Here is an 18494-nt window from a genome sequence, read left to right as displayed (position 1 = left end):
GCTAAAAGATAAGAAACAAAACAACAAAAAGACACAATAAATTGACACGAAATAAGACACAGGAGACAAAAATCTGTTCTTAGGGATTTTTGTAGCTGAAAAGAGACATGATTCTATTTTTTGATAACTGGATAAGAGAAGTGCACCGGTCCTGGAAGTACTGCAATACCAGGTCAATGCGTGGAGTGGACAGAGCAAGCTCTTCTTCCATCTCCCTGTTCTAAAAATCCATTTAATATATGGCCCCCAGATAGGGGGCGTATCAGATATTAAACTGATAAGAACAGATACTACACTTGATCTTAGCCAAAAGGCCGAGAAGCGATAACCCGAAAAGGGACCCAGGAAAGCGCCCGCTTCTCAGGCTAGGCCTGACAACTGTAGGAGACAGACGCACCACACACCGTATACTCTCTTCAGCGGCGGCGCACAACACTCCATTGCTGCACATTCTAGGCCCGACTAGCCTGAAAAGCCTGACACCTTCACTGGGACCCTCCTTACACCTCTCTGTCTGCAAAGGCACGCACATGAGCCGAGGACTTTTCAAACGAGATGCCTGCAGAATTTGCATTAACTCCTCCCCTTGACCATAAGTGCAGCGACGCCCGCTGATTAGTCAGCCTGCCGTTCCGTCCTCGTCTCCCCAGGCAATTAATCACACTGTCTGCCCAGCTTCTTTCGGAATATTCACAGCATGTCACAGAAACAGCACTTCAAGGTGCATCACAATTGTTTCTCGGGCCACCGGCAAGTAAATAGACAAGGAAGCTGCATGCTGCAACAGCAGGGTTCTAAAAGGTGTGTCATAATCCTCACTTGCCTTTATTATGTCACTGGGTCCACAAGAGGGAGACACACTACGTCAGATTGATAGTTCCATTCATTCGGAGATCCAATTGAATTAGCAAATCACAAGTTGCTCCATTAAAGAAATAATTGGATCAATGCAGTAATCCTTTTGGGCAAAGAAAAGGGTCTTCTTATCTGCAAATGCTTGTTTGCTAAAAGATAAGAAACAAAACAACAAAAAGACACAATAAATTGACACGAAATAAGACACAGGAGACAAAAATCTGTTCTTAGGGATTTTTGTAGCTGAAAAGAGACATGATTCTATTTTTTGATAACTGGATAAGAGAAGTGCACCGGTCCTGGAAGTACTGCAATACCAGGTCAATGCGTGGAGTGGACAGAGCAAGCTCTTCTTCCATCTCCCTGTTCTAAAAATCCATTTAATATATGGCCCCCAGATAGGGGGCGTATCAGATATTAAACTGATAAGAACAGATACTACACTTGATCTTAGCCAAAAGGCCGAGAAGCGATAACCCGAAAAGGGACCCAGGAAAGCGCCCGCTTCTCAGGCTAGGCCTGACAACTGTAGGAGACAGACGCACCACACACCGTATACTCTCTTCAGCGGCGGCGCACAACACTCCATTGCTGCACATTCTAGGCCCGACTAGCCTGAAAAGCCTGACACCTTCACTGGGACCCTCCTTACACCTCTCTGTCTGCAAAGGCACGCACATGAGCCGAGGACTTTTCAAACGAGATGCCTGCAGAATTTGCATTAACTCCTCCCCTTGACCATAAGTGCAGCGACGCCCGCTGATTAGTCAGCCTGCCGTTCCGTCCTCGTCTCCCCAGGCAATTAATCACACTGTCTGCCCAGCTTCTTTCGGAATATTCACAGCATGTCACAGAAACAGCACTTCAAGGTGCATCACAATTGTTTCTCGGGCCACCGGCAAGTAAATAGACAAGGAAGCTGCATGCTGCAACAGCAGGGTTCTAAAAGGTGTGTCATAATCCTCACTTGCCTTTATTATGTCACTGGGTCCACAAGAGGGAGACACACTACGTCAGATTGATAGTTCCATTCATTCGGAGATCCAATTGAATTAGCAAATCACAAGTTGCTCCATTAAAGAAATAATTGGATCAATGCAGTAATCCTTTTGGGCAAAGAAAAGGGTCTTCTTATCTGCAAATGCTTGTTTGCTAAAAGATAAGAAACAAAACAACAAAAAGACACAATAAATTGACACGAAATAAGACACAGGAGACAAAAATCTGTTCTTAGGGATTTTTGTAGCTGAAAAGAGACATGATTCTATTTTTTGATAACTGGATAAGAGAAGTGCACCGGTCCTGGAAGTACTGCAATACCAGGTCAATGCGTGGAGTGGACAGAGCAAGCTCTTCTTCCATCTCCCTGTTCTAAAAATCCATTTAATATATGGCCCCCAGATAGGGGGCGTATCAGATATTAAACTGATAAGAACAGATTTTTTTTTTTTTTTTTTTTTATTTAAAGCCTTGAGCTCGTCCCTTGTGCACGAAAAAAATGAGTAAATACCCAAAAAAACATGCACAAGAGTTTTCGGTGCGTGGTCCTCCCTCCGGAGAGGAAGGACCCTGGTCCTCGACCCCCAGAACCAAAAAGGTCACTTAGGGGCCGGGGTCGTCTGACTCCCTTCGCCGCAAAGCTAGGGGAGCCTCTTAGCCCCTGGGATCCGCCGAAGCTTCACCCAGTGCTCGGTGTGCCGATTGGGTACGGCCCCAGCCGGGTGGCTGGGCGGGGTTGGACCCTCGTCGCCGCGAAGCTAGGAGGGCCCCATTAGTCCCTGGGATCTGCCGGAGCTTCACCCAGGACTCAAGCCGAGTGGGTACGGCCCCAGCCGGGTGGCTGGGCAGGGTTGGACCCTCGTCGCCGCAAAGCTAGGAGGGCCCCATTAGTCCCTGGGATCTGCCGGAGCTTCACCCAGGACTCAAGCCGAGTGGGTACGGCCCCAGCCGGGTGGCTGGGCTAGTATGGGCCCCCTTGGCCTGCCACACTAGGGGACCCATTTTGCCCCTGAGATCCGCCGGAGCTTCACCCTGGGCCGGGTATAAAAATTTTCTTGCCCAGCCAAAAAGGTCCGGGCAAAGAATATAGCATTGCTTAGGAGAAAGAGGTCAGAAGTGCGTGGGTGCCAACAGAATCACGTTGTATCTATATTAAGGTCTCTTGACCCGTGATTTATGGCCCCCCGGGTTTCCAGTCCGGATGCACATTTGTCCCAGCCTTTCAAAGCTGCATTCCAGCCCTCTAGTTAAAGAGGCAAGTGCTGATCTGCCACAACTGCACTTGATCTTAGCCAAAAGGCCGAGAAGCGATAACCCGAAAAGGGACCCAGGAAAGCGCCCGCTTCTCAGGCTAGGCCTGACAACTGTAGGAGACAGACGCACCACACACCGTATACTCTCTTCAGCGGCGGCGCACAACACTCCATTGCTGCACATTCTAGGCCCGACTAGCCTGAAAAGCCTGACACCTTCACTGGGACCCTCCTTACACCTCTCTGTCTGCAAAGGCACGCACATGAGCCGAGGACTTTTCAAACGAGATGCCTGCAGAATTTGCATTAACTCCTCCCCTTGACCATAAGTGCAGCGACGCCCGCTGATTAGTCAGCCTGCCGTTCCGTCCTCGTCTCCCCAGGCAATTAATCACACTGTCTGCCCAGCTTCTTTCGGAATATTCACAGCATGTCACAGAAACAGCACTTCAAGGTGCATCACAATTGTTTCTCGGGCCACCGGCAAGTAAATAGACAAGGAAGCTGCATGCTGCAACAGCAGGGTTCTAAAAGGTGTGTCATAATCCTCACTTGCCTTTATTATGTCACTGGGTCCACAAGAGGGAGACACACTACGTCAGATTGATAGTTCCATTCATTCGGAGATCCAATTGAATTAGCAAATCACAAGTTGCTCCATTAAAGAAATAATTGGATCAATGCAGTAATCCTTTTGGGCAAAGAAAAGGGTCTTCTTATCTGCAAATGCTTGTTTGCTAAAAGATAAGAAACAAAACAACAAAAAGACACAATAAATTGACACGAAATAAGACACAGGAGACAAAAATCTGTTCTTAGGGATTTTTGTAGCTGAAAAGAGACATGATTCTATTTTTTGATAACTGGATAAGAGAAGTGCACCGGTCCTGGAAGTACTGCAATACCAGGTCAATGCGTGGAGTGGACAGAGCAAGCTCTTCTTCCATCTCCCTGTTCTAAAAATCCATTTAATATATGGCCCCCAGATAGGGGGCGTATCAGATATTAAACTGATAAGAACAGATACTACACTTGATCTTAGCCAAAAGGCCGAGAAGCGATAACCCGAAAAGGGACCCAGGAAAGCGCCCGCTTCTCAGGCTAGGCCTGACAACTGTAGGAGACAGACGCACCACACACCGTATACTCTCTTCAGCGGCGGCGCACAACACTCCATTGCTGCACATTCTAGGCCCGACTAGCCTGAAAAGCCTGACACCTTCACTGGGACCCTCCTTACACCTCTCTGTCTGCAAAGGCACGCACATGAGCCGAGGACTTTTCAAACGAGATGCCTGCAGAATTTGCATTAACTCCTCCCCTTGACCATAAGTGCAGCGACGCCCGCTGATTAGTCAGCCTGCCGTTCCGTCCTCGTCTCCCCAGGCAATTAATCACACTGTCTGCCCAGCTTCTTTCGGAATATTCACAGCATGTCACAGAAACAGCACTTCAAGGTGCATCACAATTGTTTCTCGGGCCACCGGCAAGTAAATAGACAAGGAAGCTGCATGCTGCAACAGCAGGGTTCTAAAAGGTGTGTCATAATCCTCACTTGCCTTTATTATGTCACTGGGTCCACAAGAGGGAGACACACTACGTCAGATTGATAGTTCCATTCATTCGGAGATCCAATTGAATTAGCAAATCACAAGTTGCTCCATTAAAGAAATAATTGGATCAATGCAGTAATCCTTTTGGGCAAAGAAAAGGGTCTTCTTATCTGCAAATGCTTGTTTGCTAAAAGATAAGAAACAAAACAACAAAAAGACACAATAAATTGACACGAAATAAGACACAGGAGACAAAAATCTGTTCTTAGGGATTTTTGTAGCTGAAAAGAGACATGATTCTATTTTTTGATAACTGGATAAGAGAAGTGCACCGGTCCTGGAAGTACTGCAATACCAGGTCAATGCGTGGAGTGGACAGAGCAAGCTCTTCTTCCATCTCCCTGTTCTAAAAATCCATTTAATATATGGCCCCCAGATAGGGGGCGTATCAGATATTAAACTGATAAGAACAGATACTACACTTGATCTTAGCCAAAAGGCCGAGAAGCGATAACCCGAAAAGGGACCCAGGAAAGCGCCCGCTTCTCAGGCTAGGCCTGACAACTGTAGGAGACAGACGCACCACACACCGTATACTCTCTTCAGCGGCGGCGCACAACACTCCATTGCTGCACATTCTAGGCCCGACTAGCCTGAAAAGCCTGACACCTTCACTGGGACCCTCCTTACACCTCTCTGTCTGCAAAGGCACGCACATGAGCCGAGGACTTTTCAAACGAGATGCCTGCAGAATTTGCATTAACTCCTCCCCTTGACCATAAGTGCAGCGACGCCCGCTGATTAGTCAGCCTGCCGTTCCGTCCTCGTCTCCCCAGGCAATTAATCACACTGTCTGCCCAGCTTCTTTCGGAATATTCACAGCATGTCACAGAAACAGCACTTCAAGGTGCATCACAATTGTTTCTCGGGCCACCGGCAAGTAAATAGACAAGGAAGCTGCATGCTGCAACAGCAGGGTTCTAAAAGGTGTGTCATAATCCTCACTTGCCTTTATTATGTCACTGGGTCCACAAGAGGGAGACACACTACGTCAGATTGATAGTTCCATTCATTCGGAGATCCAATTGAATTAGCAAATCACAAGTTGCTCCATTAAAGAAATAATTGGATCAATGCAGTAATCCTTTTGGGCAAAGAAAAGGGTCTTCTTATCTGCAAATGCTTGTTTGCTAAAAGATAAGAAACAAAACAACAAAAAGACACAATAAATTGACACGAAATAAGACACAGGAGACAAAAATCTGTTCTTAGGGATTTTTGTAGCTGAAAAGAGACATGATTCTATTTTTTGATAACTGGATAAGAGAAGTGCACCGGTCCTGGAAGTACTGCAATACCAGGTCAATGCGTGGAGTGGACAGAGCAAGCTCTTCTTCCATCTCCCTGTTCTAAAAATCCATTTAATATATGGCCCCCAGATAGGGGGCGTATCAGATATTAAACTGATAAGAACAGATACTACACTTGATCTTAGCCAAAAGGCCGAGAAGCGATAACCCGAAAAGGGACCCAGGAAAGCGCCCGCTTCTCAGGCTAGGCCTGACAACTGTAGGAGACAGACGCACCACACACCGTATACTCTCTTCAGCGGCGGCGCACAACACTCCATTGCTGCACATTCTAGGCCCGACTAGCCTGAAAAGCCTGACACCTTCACTGGGACCCTCCTTACACCTCTCTGTCTGCAAAGGCACGCACATGAGCCGAGGACTTTTCAAACGAGATGCCTGCAGAATTTGCATTAACTCCTCCCCTTGACCATAAGTGCAGCGACGCCCGCTGATTAGTCAGCCTGCCGTTCCGTCCTCGTCTCCCCAGGCAATTAATCACACTGTCTGCCCAGCTTCTTTCGGAATATTCACAGCATGTCACAGAAACAGCACTTCAAGGTGCATCACAATTGTTTCTCGGGCCACCGGCAAGTAAATAGACAAGGAAGCTGCATGCTGCAACAGCAGGGTTCTAAAAGGTGTGTCATAATCCTCACTTGCCTTTATTATGTCACTGGGTCCACAAGAGGGAGACACACTACGTCAGATTGATAGTTCCATTCATTCGGAGATCCAATTGAATTAGCAAATCACAAGTTGCTCCATTAAAGAAATAATTGGATCAATGCAGTAATCCTTTTGGGCAAAGAAAAGGGTCTTCTTATCTGCAAATGCTTGTTTGCTAAAAGATAAGAAACAAAACAACAAAAAGACACAATAAATTGACACGAAATAAGACACAGGAGACAAAAATCTGTTCTTAGGGATTTTTGTAGCTGAAAAGAGACATGATTCTATTTTTTGATAACTGGATAAGAGAAGTGCACCGGTCCTGGAAGTACTGCAATACCAGGTCAATGCGTGGAGTGGACAGAGCAAGCTCTTCTTCCATCTCCCTGTTCTAAAAATCCATTTAATATATGGCCCCCAGATAGGGGGCGTATCAGATATTAAACTGATAAGAACAGATACTACACTTGATCTTAGCCAAAAGGCCGAGAAGCGATAACCCGAAAAGGGACCCAGGAAAGCGCCCGCTTCTCAGGCTAGGCCTGACAACTGTAGGAGACAGACGCACCACACACCGTATACTCTCTTCAGCGGCGGCGCACAACACTCCATTGCTGCACATTCTAGGCCCGACTAGCCTGAAAAGCCTGACACCTTCACTGGGACCCTCCTTACACCTCTCTGTCTGCAAAGGCACGCACATGAGCCGAGGACTTTTCAAACGAGATGCCTGCAGAATTTGCATTAACTCCTCCCCTTGACCATAAGTGCAGCGACGCCCGCTGATTAGTCAGCCTGCCGTTCCGTCCTCGTCTCCCCAGGCAATTAATCACACTGTCTGCCCAGCTTCTTTCGGAATATTCACAGCATGTCACAGAAACAGCACTTCAAGGTGCATCACAATTGTTTCTCGGGCCACCGGCAAGTAAATAGACAAGGAAGCTGCATGCTGCAACAGCAGGGTTCTAAAAGGTGTGTCATAATCCTCACTTGCCTTTATTATGTCACTGGGTCCACAAGAGGGAGACACACTACGTCAGATTGATAGTTCCATTCATTCGGAGATCCAATTGAATTAGCAAATCACAAGTTGCTCCATTAAAGAAATAATTGGATCAATGCAGTAATCCTTTTGGGCAAAGAAAAGGGTCTTCTTATCTGCAAATGCTTGTTTGCTAAAAGATAAGAAACAAAACAACAAAAAGACACAATAAATTGACACGAAATAAGACACAGGAGACAAAAATCTGTTCTTAGGGATTTTTGTAGCTGAAAAGAGACATGATTCTATTTTTTGATAACTGGATAAGAGAAGTGCACCGGTCCTGGAAGTACTGCAATACCAGGTCAATGCGTGGAGTGGACAGAGCAAGCTCTTCTTCCATCTCCCTGTTCTAAAAATCCATTTAATATATGGCCCCCAGATAGGGGGCGTATCAGATATTAAACTGATAAGAACAGATACTACACTTGATCTTAGCCAAAAGGCCGAGAAGCGATAACCCGAAAAGGGACCCAGGAAAGCGCCCGCTTCTCAGGCTAGGCCTGACAACTGTAGGAGACAGACGCACCACACACCGTATACTCTCTTCAGCGGCGGCGCACAACACTCCATTGCTGCACATTCTAGGCCCGACTAGCCTGAAAAGCCTGACACCTTCACTGGGACCCTCCTTACACCTCTCTGTCTGCAAAGGCACGCACATGAGCCGAGGACTTTTCAAACGAGATGCCTGCAGAATTTGCATTAACTCCTCCCCTTGACCATAAGTGCAGCGACGCCCGCTGATTAGTCAGCCTGCCGTTCCGTCCTCGTCTCCCCAGGCAATTAATCACACTGTCTGCCCAGCTTCTTTCGGAATATTCACAGCATGTCACAGAAACAGCACTTCAAGGTGCATCACAATTGTTTCTCGGGCCACCGGCAAGTAAATAGACAAGGAAGCTGCATGCTGCAACAGCAGGGTTCTAAAAGGTGTGTCATAATCCTCACTTGCCTTTATTATGTCACTGGGTCCACAAGAGGGAGACACACTACGTCAGATTGATAGTTCCATTCATTCGGAGATCCAATTGAATTAGCAAATCACAAGTTGCTCCATTAAAGAAATAATTGGATCAATGCAGTAATCCTTTTGGGCAAAGAAAAGGGTCTTCTTATCTGCAAATGCTTGTTTGCTAAAAGATAAGAAACAAAACAACAAAAAGACACAATAAATTGACACGAAATAAGACACAGGAGACAAAAATCTGTTCTTAGGGATTTTTGTAGCTGAAAAGAGACATGATTCTATTTTTTGATAACTGGATAAGAGAAGTGCACCGGTCCTGGAAGTACTGCAATACCAGGTCAATGCGTGGAGTGGACAGAGCAAGCTCTTCTTCCATCTCCCTGTTCTAAAAATCCATTTAATATATGGCCCCCAGATAGGGGGCGTATCAGATATTAAACTGATAAGAACAGATACTACACTTGATCTTAGCCAAAAGGCCGAGAAGCGATAACCCGAAAAGGGACCCAGGAAAGCGCCCGCTTCTCAGGCTAGGCCTGACAACTGTAGGAGACAGACGCACCACACACCGTATACTCTCTTCAGCGGCGGCGCACAACACTCCATTGCTGCACATTCTAGGCCCGACTAGCCTGAAAAGCCTGACACCTTCACTGGGACCCTCCTTACACCTCTCTGTCTGCAAAGGCACGCACATGAGCCGAGGACTTTTCAAACGAGATGCCTGCAGAATTTGCATTAACTCCTCCCCTTGACCATAAGTGCAGCGACGCCCGCTGATTAGTCAGCCTGCCGTTCCGTCCTCGTCTCCCCAGGCAATTAATCACACTGTCTGCCCAGCTTCTTTCGGAATATTCACAGCATGTCACAGAAACAGCACTTCAAGGTGCATCACAATTGTTTCTCGGGCCACCGGCAAGTAAATAGACAAGGAAGCTGCATGCTGCAACAGCAGGGTTCTAAAAGGTGTGTCATAATCCTCACTTGCCTTTATTATGTCACTGGGTCCACAAGAGGGAGACACACTACGTCAGATTGATAGTTCCATTCATTCGGAGATCCAATTGAATTAGCAAATCACAAGTTGCTCCATTAAAGAAATAATTGGATCAATGCAGTAATCCTTTTGGGCAAAGAAAAGGGTCTTCTTATCTGCAAATGCTTGTTTGCTAAAAGATAAGAAACAAAACAACAAAAAGACACAATAAATTGACACGAAATAAGACACAGGAGACAAAAATCTGTTCTTAGGGATTTTTGTAGCTGAAAAGAGACATGATTCTATTTTTTGATAACTGGATAAGAGAAGTGCACCGGTCCTGGAAGTACTGCAATACCAGGTCAATGCGTGGAGTGGACAGAGCAAGCTCTTCTTCCATCTCCCTGTTCTAAAAATCCATTTAATATATGGCCCCCAGATAGGGGGCGTATCAGATATTAAACTGATAAGAACAGATACTACACTTGATCTTAGCCAAAAGGCCGAGAAGCGATAACCCGAAAAGGGACCCAGGAAAGCGCCCGCTTCTCAGGCTAGGCCTGACAACTGTAGGAGACAGACGCACCACACACCGTATACTCTCTTCAGCGGCGGCGCACAACACTCCATTGCTGCACATTCTAGGCCCGACTAGCCTGAAAAGCCTGACACCTTCACTGGGACCCTCCTTACACCTCTCTGTCTGCAAAGGCACGCACATGAGCCGAGGACTTTTCAAACGAGATGCCTGCAGAATTTGCATTAACTCCTCCCCTTGACCATAAGTGCAGCGACGCCCGCTGATTAGTCAGCCTGCCGTTCCGTCCTCGTCTCCCCAGGCAATTAATCACACTGTCTGCCCAGCTTCTTTCGGAATATTCACAGCATGTCACAGAAACAGCACTTCAAGGTGCATCACAATTGTTTCTCGGGCCACCGGCAAGTAAATAGACAAGGAAGCTGCATGCTGCAACAGCAGGGTTCTAAAAGGTGTGTCATAATCCTCACTTGCCTTTATTATGTCACTGGGTCCACAAGAGGGAGACACACTACGTCAGATTGATAGTTCCATTCATTCGGAGATCCAATTGAATTAGCAAATCACAAGTTGCTCCATTAAAGAAATAATTGGATCAATGCAGTAATCCTTTTGGGCAAAGAAAAGGGTCTTCTTATCTGCAAATGCTTGTTTGCTAAAAGATAAGAAACAAAACAACAAAAAGACACAATAAATTGACACGAAATAAGACACAGGAGACAAAAATCTGTTCTTAGGGATTTTTGTAGCTGAAAAGAGACATGATTCTATTTTTTGATAACTGGATAAGAGAAGTGCACCGGTCCTGGAAGTACTGCAATACCAGGTCAATGCGTGGAGTGGACAGAGCAAGCTCTTCTTCCATCTCCCTGTTCTAAAAATCCATTTAATATATGGCCCCCAGATAGGGGGCGTATCAGATATTAAACTGATAAGAACAGATACTACACTTGATCTTAGCCAAAAGGCCGAGAAGCGATAACCCGAAAAGGGACCCAGGAAAGCGCCCGCTTCTCAGGCTAGGCCTGACAACTGTAGGAGACAGACGCACCACACACCGTATACTCTCTTCAGCGGCGGCGCACAACACTCCATTGCTGCACATTCTAGGCCCGACTAGCCTGAAAAGCCTGACACCTTCACTGGGACCCTCCTTACACCTCTCTGTCTGCAAAGGCACGCACATGAGCCGAGGACTTTTCAAACGAGATGCCTGCAGAATTTGCATTAACTCCTCCCCTTGACCATAAGTGCAGCGACGCCCGCTGATTAGTCAGCCTGCCGTTCCGTCCTCGTCTCCCCAGGCAATTAATCACACTGTCTGCCCAGCTTCTTTCGGAATATTCACAGCATGTCACAGAAACAGCACTTCAAGGTGCATCACAATTGTTTCTCGGGCCACCGGCAAGTAAATAGACAAGGAAGCTGCATGCTGCAACAGCAGGGTTCTAAAAGGTGTGTCATAATCCTCACTTGCCTTTATTATGTCACTGGGTCCACAAGAGGGAGACACACTACGTCAGATTGATAGTTCCATTCATTCGGAGATCCAATTGAATTAGCAAATCACAAGTTGCTCCATTAAAGAAATAATTGGATCAATGCAGTAATCCTTTTGGGCAAAGAAAAGGGTCTTCTTATCTGCAAATGCTTGTTTGCTAAAAGATAAGAAACAAAACAACAAAAAGACACAATAAATTGACACGAAATAAGACACAGGAGACAAAAATCTGTTCTTAGGGATTTTTGTAGCTGAAAAGAGACATGATTCTATTTTTTGATAACTGGATAAGAGAAGTGCACCGGTCCTGGAAGTACTGCAATACCAGGTCAATGCGTGGAGTGGACAGAGCAAGCTCTTCTTCCATCTCCCTGTTCTAAAAATCCATTTAATATATGGCCCCCAGATAGGGGGCGTATCAGATATTAAACTGATAAGAACAGATACTACACTTGATCTTAGCCAAAAGGCCGAGAAGCGATAACCCGAAAAGGGACCCAGGAAAGCGCCCGCTTCTCAGGCTAGGCCTGACAACTGTAGGAGACAGACGCACCACACACCGTATACTCTCTTCAGCGGCGGCGCACAACACTCCATTGCTGCACATTCTAGGCCCGACTAGCCTGAAAAGCCTGACACCTTCACTGGGACCCTCCTTACACCTCTCTGTCTGCAAAGGCACGCACATGAGCCGAGGACTTTTCAAACGAGATGCCTGCAGAATTTGCATTAACTCCTCCCCTTGACCATAAGTGCAGCGACGCCCGCTGATTAGTCAGCCTGCCGTTCCGTCCTCGTCTCCCCAGGCAATTAATCACACTGTCTGCCCAGCTTCTTTCGGAATATTCACAGCATGTCACAGAAACAGCACTTCAAGGTGCATCACAATTGTTTCTCGGGCCACCGGCAAGTAAATAGACAAGGAAGCTGCATGCTGCAACAGCAGGGTTCTAAAAGGTGTGTCATAATCCTCACTTGCCTTTATTATGTCACTGGGTCCACAAGAGGGAGACACACTACGTCAGATTGATAGTTCCATTCATTCGGAGATCCAATTGAATTAGCAAATCACAAGTTGCTCCATTAAAGAAATAATTGGATCAATGCAGTAATCCTTTTGGGCAAAGAAAAGGGTCTTCTTATCTGCAAATGCTTGTTTGCTAAAAGATAAGAAACAAAACAACAAAAAGACACAATAAATTGACACGAAATAAGACACAGGAGACAAAAATCTGTTCTTAGGGATTTTTGTAGCTGAAAAGAGACATGATTCTATTTTTTGATAACTGGATAAGAGAAGTGCACCGGTCCTGGAAGTACTGCAATACCAGGTCAATGCGTGGAGTGGACAGAGCAAGCTCTTCTTCCATCTCCCTGTTCTAAAAATCCATTTAATATATGGCCCCCAGATAGGGGGCGTATCAGATATTAAACTGATAAGAACAGATTTTTTTTATTTAAAGCCTTGAGCTCGTCCCTTGTGCACGAAAAAAATGAGTAAATACCCAAAAAACATGCACAAGAGTTTTCGGTGCGTGGTCCTCCCTCCGGAGAGGAAGGACCCTGGTCCTCGACCCCCAGAACCAAAAAGGTCACTTAGGGGCCGGGGTCGTCTGACTCCCTTCGCCGCAAAGCTAGGGGAGCCTCTTAGCCCCTGGGATCCGCCGAAGCTTCACCCAGTGCTCGGTGTGCCGATTGGGTACGGCCCCAGCCGGGTGGCTGGGCGGGGTTGGACCCTCGTCGCCGCGAAGCTAGGAGGGCCCCATTAGTCCCTGGGATCTGCCGGAGCTTCACCCAGGACTCATGCCGAGTGGGTACGGCCCCAGCCGGGTGGCTGGGCAGGGTTGGACCCTCGTCGCCGCAAAGCTAGGAGGGCCCCATTAGTCCCTGGGATCTGCCGGAGCTTCACCCAGGACTCAAGCCGAGTGGGTACGGCCCCAGCCGGGTGGCTGGGCTAGTATGGGCCCCCTTGGCCTGCCACACTAGGGGACCCATTTTGCCCCTGAGATCCGCCGGAGCTTCACCCTGGGCCGGATAAGAACAGATACTACACTTGATCTTAGCCAAAAGGCCGAGAAGCGATAACCCGAAAAGGGACCCAGGAAAGCGCCCGCTTCTCAGGCTAGGCCTGACAACTGTAGGAGACAGACGCACCACACACCGTATACTCTCTTCAGCGGCGGCGCACAACACTCCATTGCTGCACATTCTAGGCCCGACTAGCCTGAAAAGCCTGACACCTTCACTGGGACCCTCCTTACACCTCTCTGTCTGCAAAGGCACGCACATGAGCCGAGGACTTTTCAAACGAGATGCCTGCAGAATTTGCATTAACTCCTCCCCTTGACCATAAGTGCAGCGACGCCCGCTGATTAGTCAGCCTGCCGTTCCGTCCTCGTCTCCCCAGGCAATTAATCACACTGTCTGCCCAGCTTCTTTCGGAATATTCACAGCATGTCACAGAAACAGCACTTCAAGGTGCATCACAATTGTTTCTCGGGCCACCGGCAAGTAAATAGACAAGGAAGCTGCATGCTGCAACAGCAGGGTTCTAAAAGGTGTGTCATAATCCTCACTTGCCTTTATTATGTCACTGGGTCCACAAGAGGGAGACACACTACGTCAGATTGATAGTTCCATTCATTCGGAGATCCAATTGAATTAGCAAATCACAAGTTGCTCCATTAAAGAAATAATTGGATCAATGCAGTAATCCTTTTGGGCAAAGAAAAGGGTCTTCTTATCTGCAAATGCTTGTTTGCTAAAAGATAAGAAACAAAACAACAAAAAGACACAATAAATTGACACGAAATAAGACACAGGAGACAAAAATCTGTTCTTAGGGATTTTTGTAGCTGAAAAGAGACATGATTCTATTTTTTGATAACTGGATAAGAGAAGTGCACCGGTCCTGGAAGTACTGCAATACCAGGTCAATGCGTGGAGTGGACAGAGCAAGCTCTTCTTCCATCTCCCTGTTCTAAAAATCCATTTAATATATGGCCCCCAGATAGGGGGCGTATCAGATATTAAACTGATAAGAACAGATACTACACTTGATCTTAGCCAAAAGGCCGAGAAGCGATAACCCGAAAAGGGACCCAGGAAAGCGCCCGCTTCTCAGGCTAGGCCTGACAACTGTAGGAGACAGACGCACCACACACCGTATACTCTCTTCAGCGGCGGCGCACAACACTCCATTGCTGCACATTCTAGGCCCGACTAGCCTGAAAAGCCTGACACCTTCACTGGGACCCTCCTTACACCTCTCTGTCTGCAAAGGCACGCACATGAGCCGAGGACTTTTCAAACGAGATGCCTGCAGAATTTGCATTAACTCCTCCCCTTGACCATAAGTGCAGCGACGCCCGCTGATTAGTCAGCCTGCCGTTCCGTCCTCGTCTCCCCAGGCAATTAATCACACTGTCTGCCCAGCTTCTTTCGGAATATTCACAGCATGTCACAGAAACAGCACTTCAAGGTGCATCACAATTGTTTCTCGGGCCACCGGCAAGTAAATAGACAAGGAAGCTGCATGCTGCAACAGCAGGGTTCTAAAAGGTGTGTCATAATCCTCACTTGCCTTTATTATGTCACTGGGTCCACAAGAGGGAGACACACTACGTCAGATTGATAGTTCCATTCATTCGGAGATCCAATTGAATTAGCAAATCACAAGTTGCTCCATTAAAGAAATAATTGGATCAATGCAGTAATCCTTTTGGGCAAAGAAAAGGGTCTTCTTATCTGCAAATGCTTGTTTGCTAAAAGATAAGAAACAAAACAACAAAAAGACACAATAAATTGACACGAAATAAGACACAGGAGACAAAAATCTGTTCTTAGGGATTTTTGTAGCTGAAAAGAGACATGATTCTATTTTTTGATAACTGGATAAGAGAAGTGCACCGGTCCTGGAAGTACTGCAATACCAGGTCAATGCGTGGAGTGGACAGAGCAAGCTCTTCTTCCATCTCCCTGTTCTAAAAATCCATTTAATATATGGCCCCCAGATAGGGGGCGTATCAGATATTAAACTGATAAGAACAGATACTACACTTGATCTTAGCCAAAAGGCCGAGAAGCGATAACCCGAAAAGGGACCCAGGAAAGCGCCCGCTTCTCAGGCTAGGCCTGACAACTGTAGGAGACAGACGCACCACACACCGTATACTCTCTTCAGCGGCGGCGCACAACACTCCATTGCTGCACATTCTAGGCCCGACTAGCCTGAAAAGCCTGACACCTTCACTGGGACCCTCCTTACACCTCTCTGTCTGCAAAGGCACGCACATGAGCCGAGGACTTTTCAAACGAGATGCCTGCAGAATTTGCATTAACTCCTCCCCTTGACCATAAGTGCAGCGACGCCCGCTGATTAGTCAGCCTGCCGTTCCGTCCTCGTCTCCCCAGGCAATTAATCACACTGTCTGCCCAGCTTCTTTCGGAATATTCACAGCATGTCACAGAAACAGCACTTCAAGGTGCATCACAATTGTTTCTCGGGCCACCGGCAAGTAAATAGACAAGGAAGCTGCATGCTGCAACAGCAGGGTTCTAAAAGGTGTGTCATAATCCTCACTTGCCTTTATTATGTCACTGGGTCCACAAGAGGGAGACACACTACGTCAGATTGATAGTTCCATTCATTCGGAGATCCAATTGAATTAGCAAATCACAAGTTGCTCCATTAAAGAAATAATTGGATCAATGCAGTAATCCTTTTGGGCAAAGAAAAGGGTCTTCTTATCTGCAAATGCTTGTTTGCTAAAAGATAAGAAACAAAACAACAAAAAGACACAATAAATTGACACGAAATAAGACACAGGAGACAAAAATCTGTTCTTAGGGATTTTTGTAGCTGAAAAGAGACATGATTCTATTTTTTGATAACTGGATAAGAGAAGTGCACCGGTCCTGGAAGTACTGCAATACCAGGTCAATGCGTGGAGTGGACAGAGCAAGCTCTTCTTCCATCTCCCTGTTCTAAAAATCCATTTAATATATGGCCCCCAGATAGGGGGCGTATCAGATATTAAACTGATAAGAACAGATACTACACTTGATCTTAGCCAAAAGGCCGAGAAGCGATAACCCGAAAAGGGACCCAGGAAAGCGCCCGCTTCTCAGGCTAGGCCTGACAACTGTAGGAGACAGACGCACCACACACCGTATACTCTCTTCAGCGGCGGCGCACAACACTCCATTGCTGCACATTCTAGGCCCGACTAGCCTGAAAAGCCTGACACCTTCACTGGGACCCTCCTTACACCTCTCTGTCTGCAAAGGCACGCACATGAGCCGAGGACTTTTCAAACGAGATGCCTGCAGAATTTGCATTAACTCCTCCCCTTGACCATAAGTGCAGCGACGCCCGCTGATTAGTCAGCCTGCCGTTCCGTCCTCGTCTCCCCAGGCAATTAATCACACTGTCTGCCCAGCTTCTTTCGGAATATTCACAGCATGTCACAGAAACAGCACTTCAAGGTGCATCACAATTGTTTCTCGGGCCACCGGCAAGTAAATAGACAAGGAAGCTGCATGCTGCAACAGCAGGGTTCTAAAAGGTGTGTCATAATCCTCACTTGCCTTTATTATGTCACTGGGTCCACAAGAGGGAGACACACTACGTCAGATTGATAGTTCCATTCATTCGGAGATCCAATTGAATTAGCAAATCACAAGTTGCTCCATTAAAGAAATAATTGGATCAATGCAGTAATCCTTTTGGGCAAAGAAAAGGGTCTTCTTATCTGCAAATGCTTGTTTGCTAAAAGATAAGAAACAAAACAACAAAAAGACACAATAAATTGACACGAAATAAGACACAGGAGACAAAAATCTGTTCTTAGGGATTTTTGTAGCTGAAAAGAGACATGATTCTATTTTTTGATAACTGGATAAGAGAAGTGCACCGGTCCTGGAAGTACTGCAATACCAGGTCAATGCGTGGAGTGGACAGAGCAAGCTCTTCTTCCATCTCCCTGTTCTAAAAATCCATTTAATATATGGCCCCCAGATAGGGGGCGTATCAGATATTAAACTGATAAGAACAGATACTACACTTGATCTTAGCCAAAAGGCCGAGAAGCGATAACCCGAAAAGGGACCCAGGAAAGCGCCCGCTTCTCAGGCTAGGCCTGACAACTGTAGGAGACAGACGCACCACACACCGTATACTCTCTTCAGCGGCGGCGCACAACACTCCATTGCTGCACATTCTAGGCCCGACTAGCCTGAAAAGCCTGACACCTTCACTGGGACCCTCCTTACACCTCTCTGTCTGCAAAGGCACGCACATGAGCCGAGGACTTTTCAAACGAGATGCCTGCAGAATTTGCATTAACTCCTCCCCTTGACCATAAGTGCAGCGACGCCCGCTGATTAGTCAGCCTGCCGTTCCGTCCTCGTCTCCCCAGGCAATTAATCACACTGTCTGCCCAGCTTCTTTCGGAATATTCACAGCATGTCACAGAAACAGCACTTCAAGGTGCATCACAATTGTTTCTCGGGCCACCGGCAAGTAAATAGACAAGGAAGCTGCATGCTGCAACAGCAGGGTTCTAAAAGGTGTGTCATAATCCTCACTTGCCTTTATTATGTCACTGGGTCCACAAGAGGGAGACACACTACGTCAGATTGATAGTTCCATTCATTCGGAGATCCAATTGAATTAGCAAATCACAAGTTGCTCCATTAAAGAAATAATTGGATCAATGCAGTAATCCTTTTGGGCAAAGAAAAGGGTCTTCTTATCTGCAAATGCTTGTTTGCTAAAAGATA

General features: G+C 46.7%; 15 non-coding genes and 3 pseudogenes across 15 annotated transcripts; all 18 read right to left on the bottom strand.

The window, feature by feature from the left end:
- Window positions 1–135: 135 nt before the first annotated feature.
- Window positions 136–326, bottom strand: LOC142095686 (U2 spliceosomal RNA). Its single transcript, XR_012677875.1, has one exon. It is a non-coding gene; the product is annotated as a U2 spliceosomal RNA (small nuclear RNA).
- Window positions 327–1138: 812 nt separating this feature from the next.
- On the bottom strand, window positions 1139–1329 carry LOC142095685 (U2 spliceosomal RNA). Its single transcript, XR_012677874.1, has one exon. It is a non-coding gene; the product is annotated as a U2 spliceosomal RNA (small nuclear RNA).
- Window positions 1330–2141: 812 nt separating this feature from the next.
- Window positions 2142–2355, bottom strand: LOC142095911 (U2 spliceosomal RNA; annotated as a pseudogene).
- A 1623-nt stretch (window positions 2356–3978) lies between these two features.
- Window positions 3979–4169, bottom strand: LOC142095684 (U2 spliceosomal RNA). Its single transcript, XR_012677873.1, has one exon. It is a non-coding gene; the product is annotated as a U2 spliceosomal RNA (small nuclear RNA).
- An 812-nt stretch (window positions 4170–4981) lies between these two features.
- Window positions 4982–5172, bottom strand: LOC142095683 (U2 spliceosomal RNA). Its single transcript, XR_012677872.1, has one exon. It is a non-coding gene; the product is annotated as a U2 spliceosomal RNA (small nuclear RNA).
- An 812-nt stretch (window positions 5173–5984) lies between these two features.
- LOC142095681 (U2 spliceosomal RNA) lies at window positions 5985–6175 on the bottom strand. Its single transcript, XR_012677871.1, has one exon. It is a non-coding gene; the product is annotated as a U2 spliceosomal RNA (small nuclear RNA).
- Window positions 6176–6987: 812 nt separating this feature from the next.
- LOC142095680 (U2 spliceosomal RNA) lies at window positions 6988–7178 on the bottom strand. Its single transcript, XR_012677870.1, has one exon. It is a non-coding gene; the product is annotated as a U2 spliceosomal RNA (small nuclear RNA).
- Window positions 7179–7990: 812 nt separating this feature from the next.
- On the bottom strand, window positions 7991–8181 carry LOC142095679 (U2 spliceosomal RNA). The gene has a single exon (XR_012677869.1). It is a non-coding gene; the product is annotated as a U2 spliceosomal RNA (small nuclear RNA).
- An 812-nt stretch (window positions 8182–8993) lies between these two features.
- On the bottom strand, window positions 8994–9184 carry LOC142095677 (U2 spliceosomal RNA). Its single transcript, XR_012677868.1, has one exon. It is a non-coding gene; the product is annotated as a U2 spliceosomal RNA (small nuclear RNA).
- An 812-nt stretch (window positions 9185–9996) lies between these two features.
- Window positions 9997–10187, bottom strand: LOC142095676 (U2 spliceosomal RNA). Its single transcript, XR_012677867.1, has one exon. It is a non-coding gene; the product is annotated as a U2 spliceosomal RNA (small nuclear RNA).
- Window positions 10188–10999: 812 nt separating this feature from the next.
- Window positions 11000–11190, bottom strand: LOC142095675 (U2 spliceosomal RNA). The gene has a single exon (XR_012677866.1). It is a non-coding gene; the product is annotated as a U2 spliceosomal RNA (small nuclear RNA).
- An 812-nt stretch (window positions 11191–12002) lies between these two features.
- Window positions 12003–12193, bottom strand: LOC142095674 (U2 spliceosomal RNA). Its single transcript, XR_012677865.1, has one exon. It is a non-coding gene; the product is annotated as a U2 spliceosomal RNA (small nuclear RNA).
- Window positions 12194–13005: 812 nt separating this feature from the next.
- LOC142095881 (U2 spliceosomal RNA) lies at window positions 13006–13206 on the bottom strand (annotated as a pseudogene).
- A 430-nt stretch (window positions 13207–13636) lies between these two features.
- LOC142095942 (U2 spliceosomal RNA) lies at window positions 13637–13794 on the bottom strand (annotated as a pseudogene).
- Window positions 13795–14606: 812 nt separating this feature from the next.
- On the bottom strand, window positions 14607–14797 carry LOC142095673 (U2 spliceosomal RNA). Its single transcript, XR_012677864.1, has one exon. It is a non-coding gene; the product is annotated as a U2 spliceosomal RNA (small nuclear RNA).
- Window positions 14798–15609: 812 nt separating this feature from the next.
- Window positions 15610–15800, bottom strand: LOC142095672 (U2 spliceosomal RNA). The gene has a single exon (XR_012677863.1). It is a non-coding gene; the product is annotated as a U2 spliceosomal RNA (small nuclear RNA).
- Window positions 15801–16612: 812 nt separating this feature from the next.
- On the bottom strand, window positions 16613–16803 carry LOC142095671 (U2 spliceosomal RNA). The gene has a single exon (XR_012677862.1). It is a non-coding gene; the product is annotated as a U2 spliceosomal RNA (small nuclear RNA).
- An 812-nt stretch (window positions 16804–17615) lies between these two features.
- On the bottom strand, window positions 17616–17806 carry LOC142095669 (U2 spliceosomal RNA). Its single transcript, XR_012677861.1, has one exon. It is a non-coding gene; the product is annotated as a U2 spliceosomal RNA (small nuclear RNA).
- Window positions 17807–18494: the final 688 nt, after the last annotated feature.

The sequence above is a fragment of the Mixophyes fleayi genome, chromosome 6 (genome assembly GCF_038048845.1).
Source record: "Mixophyes fleayi isolate aMixFle1 chromosome 6, aMixFle1.hap1, whole genome shotgun sequence".
Lineage (NCBI taxonomy): Eukaryota > Metazoa > Chordata > Amphibia > Anura > Limnodynastidae > Mixophyes > Mixophyes fleayi.
This window is presented reverse-complemented; position numbering and strand designations above follow the sequence as displayed.